The 6,658-nt window shown below is 42.1% G+C and overlaps 1 pseudogene; it reads right to left on the reverse strand.

Annotated features, from left to right (window-relative positions):
* Positions 1–4,038: 4,038 nt before the first annotated feature.
* Positions 4,039–4,968, reverse strand: LOC109276162 (histone acetyltransferase KAT7-like; annotated as a pseudogene).
* Positions 4,969–6,658: the final 1,690 nt, after the last annotated feature.

The following is a 6,658-nucleotide window of genomic DNA, read 5'->3' on the forward strand; positions in this document are numbered from 1 at the left end:
CCATTTTAATGGCTAACGTTAAGAAACATAACACCAAGAGTTGGAAGAGATGTAGGTAAATGGTGAGCTTATACTGTTACCACCATATCGGAAAATAAATAAATCTACATTTTTCCTATGAAACATCACCTAACAAATGCTGTGTGGAGCGAGATCTAAGTCTATGAAATGTGGGTACTGGAATGAAGAGTTATGCTATGGGGATAACTCTAACTAGGGAAACCTTCTGCATTGTATGCTTATGTTATTTAGGCACGTATCTGGTAAAAGTGAAAACAAAACAAGGGTTAGATAAACATAATTCTCAATGTAATGGTTACAATTGGATGGTAGGCCGGTATTGGGAGGAACACATAGGCACATAATAGAGTTCCAGGTTTTGTATTGGGCAGTGGTGTTTATATAATAAACATCAAACAGGGGCACCTGGGTGGCTGGATTGGGTAAGTGTCCAACTCTTGGTTTCTGCTCAGGCCACGATCTCATGGTTCGTGAGTTCAAGCCTCACATTGGGCTCTGTGCTGACAGTGCAAAGACTGCTTGGGATTCTCTCCCCCTCTCTCTGCCCCTCCCCTGCTCTCTCTCTCTCTCTCTCTCAAAATAAATAAATAAACTTAAAAAAATTAAGAAAAAAACACGCAAAAAAACCCCACAACAAAATAAAGCAAGAATATCAAGAAGGTAGTGTATTATGAATTTCCAATTATGATTAAAACATTTTTGTGGACCCAAAGTCCAAATATAAAAATAATGAATGCAAGTCTAGATTAATGAAAGTTGGGAGTTCTTGACTGATATCTTTGAATTCAGGATCACTTTGAAGCAGCAGTGGTCCCAGATTCCAGAAGCTCTTGCTGCCATGCCACTGTCACCACAATTGTCTCTCCACCCACAAGAGGCCAGACACTGGAATCCTCAATCTGCCCCTACCAATCACATCTGGAAACGCATCACTTATGACCTTGATTATCGGCAGAAACATCCGCAGGAAAATCTCTCCTGCTTTATGTTTACTTCCAAGTCTCACACTGTTTCATCTAATTGGTGGTGAAAAATTTTCGTGAAGACAATAGTTGGAAGGGAATCTGAATAATGTAGTTCATAGCTTTGGGTAAGTTTACCTGTACTGTAGTGTTTAAGTCTGTTTGGGCTGCCAGAGACTGGGTAGCTTATAAACGGTGGAGGTTTATTTCCCACTGTTCTGGAGGCTGGGCAGTCCAAGGTAAGGCACCAGCATGATCACATTTTGGTGAGAGCCCTCCTCCTAGTTCATAGCCTGCACCTTATCACTGTCTTCACGTGGTGGAAGACATGTGAAGTCTCTCGAGAGCCTCTTTTATAAAGCATTCATCCCATGCAAGAGGACTCCATTCTCAATACCTAAGCACTTCCCAAAGGTCTCATCTTCTAATACCGTATGTATTTCAACCTATACATTTTGTGGGGACACAAACATTCAGACCGTAGCAGGTAGGTAAATGTTTCTTAGATGTTTGGTGTAGGTTTATCCATAAAGTTCTCCGGGCTTGCTGCCTATTTAAGACTGTTTATTTGGACTACATTTTCCCCCTACGATTTTTAGGATTGATCAATTTAATTTCTATTTTCTAGAAAATCATTTATCTCACCTTAATTTTTTTTTTTTTTTTTTTTGAGCAGAGAACATGCTTTATTGAGGAATAGATAGGGAACGGTGCTGTCTACCACATGTGGGGAAGGGTTAGCTTCGGTAAAGTTCCTTTACCCTTAAGAAAACCCCCAGTTGGAGCGCCTGGGTGGCTCAGTCGGTTAAGCATCCGACTTCAGCTCAGGTCACGATCTCGCGGTCCGTGAGTTTGAGCCCCGCGTCAGGCTCTGGGCTGATGGCTCAGAGCCTGGAGCCTGCTTCCGAATCTGTGTCTCCCTCTCTCTCTGCCCCTCCCCGGTTCATGCTCTGTCTCTCTCTGTCTCAAAAATAAATAAACGTTAAAAAAAAAAATTAAAAAAAAAAAAAAGAAAACCCCCAGTGAAGTTGCTTTTAGACAAACTTTAACAGTGACACTGAAACTGGTTAAATATGCTAAAAATTAGCTCCCCCCAGACTGCAGTGGGTGTGAGTAGTGACAGAGATGACGAGAGAAAGGCACAAATGACCCGAGTCAGGAATGTGAGGGTTCCACATGCAGTGGAGTATTGTAGGACACCAGGTTGGGATGGGTGTCATGTCATATATCAAAAGCTTGGAAGGGCCCCCATCAAAAAGTTGGAAGGGCCCCCATGTTTATAACAGCACTACCAACAATAGCCAAAGTATGGAAAGAGCCCAAATCTCCATCGATGGATGAATGGGTAAAGAAAATGTGGTACCTATATACAATGGAGTATTACTCGGCCATCAACAAGAATGCAATCTTGCCATTTGCAACTATGTGGATGGAACTGGAGGGTATTACGGTAAGTGAAATTAGTCAGAGAAAGACAAAAATCATATGGCTTCACTCATATGAGGGCTTTAAGAGACAAAACATATGAACACAAGGGAAGGGAAACAAAAATAATATAAAACAGGGAGGGGGACAAAACAAAAGAGACTCATAATTATGGAGAACAAACTGAGGGTTGCTGAAGGCGTTGTGGGAGGGGGGATGGGCTAAATGGGTAAGGGCCATTAAGGAATCTACTGAAATCATTGCTTCACTATACACTAACTAATTTGGATGTAAATTTTAAAAAATAAAAAAGAAAGTTAAAAAAAAGAAAAGAAAATGGAAGCCATCAAAAAAAAAAAAAAGTTGTAAGGGGCTGGACAGAAGTTAAAGGCAGCATCTCTTGCTTTGCTTGAACACCAAAAATAGGAAACCAGGGGATAGGGGGGAACGGTGGCAAACCCCAAAAAAGGAAATGGGGGAGGAGTTCTTGGAAGGGCATGGGCACTTTAGTTCAAGAAGGAGGGTGAGGCACTGTTAAAGAGAAGCAAACCTTGGCGGGGGTGGCCTGCTGAGTCTTGGGCAGAGATCTGCAAATCATGCGCGGTCATGTCCTACCTACCTCGCCAAGAATGTTCAGACAAAAATCGGTGCAACTGAGGTGTGCTACATCAGACTGGTACTGGGGAGAAGGTTTCTGCAGTCTAATGAACCTCTTCACCTGCAGCATGAAGGAGGACTGAACGTTATTTTGGCACCTGCAAATGTAAAGGGGGCCAGGGAGTTAAGAGAGAAGAAAGCAGTTATGACTGGGTACTTTCTGGCGAGGCAAAAAGAAGTATTTGCTGCCTTCTGCCAAGACACTGCCCACAGGTGAACTCGGAGTACCGAATCGCCGCCTTTAATTGCCCTCTCCATCTCGTTCCGATAGATTATGCGCTGTTAGCAAGACTCGTCCTTGGAAGAGTCTTAAGAGAATATTGCTCTCTGGCCAGCTTGATACTGATTATAAGCAAGGCTGTCAATAAAAATGGAGGAAAGAAATCAAAGTGAGGTAAAATCCAAAGGGAACGGACCCCTCCCAGTGTGCACACACTCACAAGTGTTACCTCTTCCCTGCTGTTCCAAAAAAAAAGTAAACACATGTAAGGAGTGATTGGAAAGGTCCTTGTGGCAGCAGCCATTATTCGGAAGTCTGGTGACCAGGCAGGAAGAAGCATTATTTCAAAGTTTAGAAGATGGAACACAAACAAGCTCATGGGGCTACCGGGCAAGAGGGGAGCCGGTGACTGGACAGGTACGGTGCCAAACAGAACACCATGGATCAGTGCTGTGAGGTGTCTGCCTTCAGGGCTACTAGAGATCCCATCCAGGCAACCTCAGTGAGGCCGAAATCACAGTTCCTCAGAACTAACTTCTGCAACATACACCAGGGTCGGAGCCGGGACAGTCCTGAGGAGGTTGGTCTTCCCCCCAAATACTGTATTTACCAACCACAAGAGCCCCAGAGATGACAGACGGATCCCTAGGGTAGAGATTCCTGCTGCCGGGGTTCGCAGGCTCAGAGTAACAGGTCACTTAAAGTGGGAGGGGCACATTGTAAAAAGCTTGGGTCCATGGTTGTTTTTTTTTTTTAGAGGGGATCTTTGACCTCTTTGGCTCTCCACTCATCTATCAGGTCCCGTGTCTTTAAAACTAAGTGTTTTCCTTTCCAATAGTTGAACATCTGAGGGTCTGTAGAGGGCTGACAATGTCCACAGGATTCACAGCTGTCTCCTGGCTAATTTCTTTGGTAGAAATCTCTTTCCCTTGGAGATAACGCAGGTAGCCGAGAAGCACTTCTTTCCAGTAACTGCAGTAGCTTGTGAGCCTCTGACTGGAGAGTGGACGTTCTGAGGAACCAACTTTTTCTTCCACTTTGGAAAGCAAATAACTGAGATCAATGAGCACCTTGCCATAGTCCTGTCTCCTGTACTGAGGGATGCTAAGGATACTACACTGCAGTTGAAGAATGAATTCTTTTCCTTGGAAAAATATCCAATCAGGTGACAGCCGGTGTTGTCCACTTCTGTCATAACATGGAACATAAAGGGTTCCACATCATAATGTAATATCTTGTGGTCCAGAAAAAGCTTGGCCAACAGGCGTAGGTTTGGGCGGTGGACTTTGTTTTTCTTGCGGTCTACTTCAAACGTGAAGACTGAGCCTTTCTGATATATCTCATCACCGGGTGGCTGTTTCCATACACACTTTTAGCCGTGTGTTAGCTGAGTATCATTTCGCCTTTCATGTATTTTAATCAGAATTCACATATGTAGAGATGTCCCAGTCTTGCATATTCTTTGGGATAGGAAGAATGGTACCAGGTAATGAGCTCATAACCACCAAAAGCAATTGTTTTAATCATGTTGCTCTCCTCTGTGCTTTGGTCTTGCGGCCTTAACTTGTCCAAATCCTCTGAAGCCTGGGCTCACGCTCTTCGGAAAAGATCTAAGTCATATTCACTATTCAGGTTTTCCAAGAGAGTTTCTCGAGCGTTCCCATAGGTCTGTCTGTGTTCCATGGCAGTGATTACGAATGTCCTTTCACAGGACAGCTATCTCATATTAATGTTTGTTAGTTAATGTTGGCTTGATTAATTTGCTAGAGCAGCTCACATAACTTGGGCAAACAGTTTATTTACTGATTACTTGTTTGTTACAAAGGATATTAAAGGAGGTGAGTGAACAGCCAGATGAAGCAATGTGTAGAATGATGTCCAGAGGGTCCTGAGCATGAAATGTGAGAGACTCCAACCTCTTGGCATATGGATGTGTTCTTGTTCACACACACAAAACAAGAATATCAAGGGGAAGCTCTCTAAACCCTGTCCTTTTGAGTTCTTGCAGAGGCTTCATTATGTAAGCATGATTGAGTAAATCATTGCCCAATGGTAATTAATTAAACCTCCATCCCCTCTCCCCTCCCTGGAGGTGAAGGGGGGGGGACTGAAGTTCCAACCTCTAATCACTGGCAACCAGCCTCTATCCTTAGCTTATCAAGGGGCTTTTCAAAAATCATCTCGTTAGCATAAATTCAGATGTGGTTGAAAGGGGTTTGTTATGAACAACAGAAGTCGTGTAGTTAGAAAGCACTAGCTTTTAGCTATTTCTAAAGTTGAGCTGAAAATACCTTCCTGAAACACTCACACAGTTGAGTTCAAGTTGCTTGCCGAAGAAACATTTCACTACGTAAAACTCCCAACTAAATACTCCACTGCGCCTTGAGCCGATCTCAGTGTGAGATATTTTTTTCTAGTTTTCGTTATCTTTGCCTCTGACCTGAGTTTGAAAGCAAGTAGATTTGAGTCACGTAATGCCCCTCAGTTTGAATTTCTGAAGTTGAATCCTCCGAAAAATGGGGCAGTTAGATCACATCAGTGTCTTCTAATCCAAACTGTACTGCAAAGTAATTATCAATGACAACAGGTCAGAGGAAGTAGGAAGAGACAGCCAAGAAAGAAGTGAACGGAGATCTGGGTACAGGTGCTAACATTTGAACTTGGTGGGCCTTAGACCAGACAGAGGACCACTTCTAGTTCTAGAAGTTGGTGATTTTGTAAATTCTACCTTGAGCTCTTTTAAAACAGTTTTGGTGATTTATATGATCTTGAGATAGTGGTATTGAAAATAAACTTCTCAGTATCTCAGTGATACAAAAGACAGGTAAAGTTAAAGATTTGTTTGTCTTTAGAGGAGGCAAATGTTGAAATACGCATCTCTACTTTGAGTTTTCTCTTTCCTTTTAGAAATGTCTATTACTTCCAAAGTAGTTTTTCAGGGCAATGATGAGTTTGTACCAACAGCTGAGAAAATTATTCAACATTAGATAACTCATGTTAAAGAAATTCCCCTGAATGCAGTGACTGTTCATTATTAAATCACTGTATTCTTTTATAAAGTTTACATTTTCCTTTATAAAATTTCCTCTTAAGGAAATCAGTGTGGCAAAATTTCCTGTGAGTGCTCATTCCTTGCCTTGCATGATAGAATTCATGCTAAAGGATATCCTCAGCTCAAATATCTCTTTTGAAACTTCCTAAGTAGGACTGGTCATTGTGTTTTTTTTATGTGCGTATAATATTCTGTTCCTAATTTTTTTTTATATGGCATGTGTGCTTGCATTAGGATTATTTGTCATTTCTACTAGACGACGTGGAAGCACAAAGCCCTATTTACTTTTTCCGTCTTTATTTTGTGTCAGTTTTTTTTTTT

Source organism: Panthera pardus, unplaced genomic scaffold (genome assembly GCF_024362965.1).
Source record: "Panthera pardus isolate Hobbes unplaced genomic scaffold, ASM2436296v1 HiC_scaffold_6, whole genome shotgun sequence".
Lineage (NCBI taxonomy): Eukaryota > Metazoa > Chordata > Mammalia > Carnivora > Felidae > Panthera > Panthera pardus.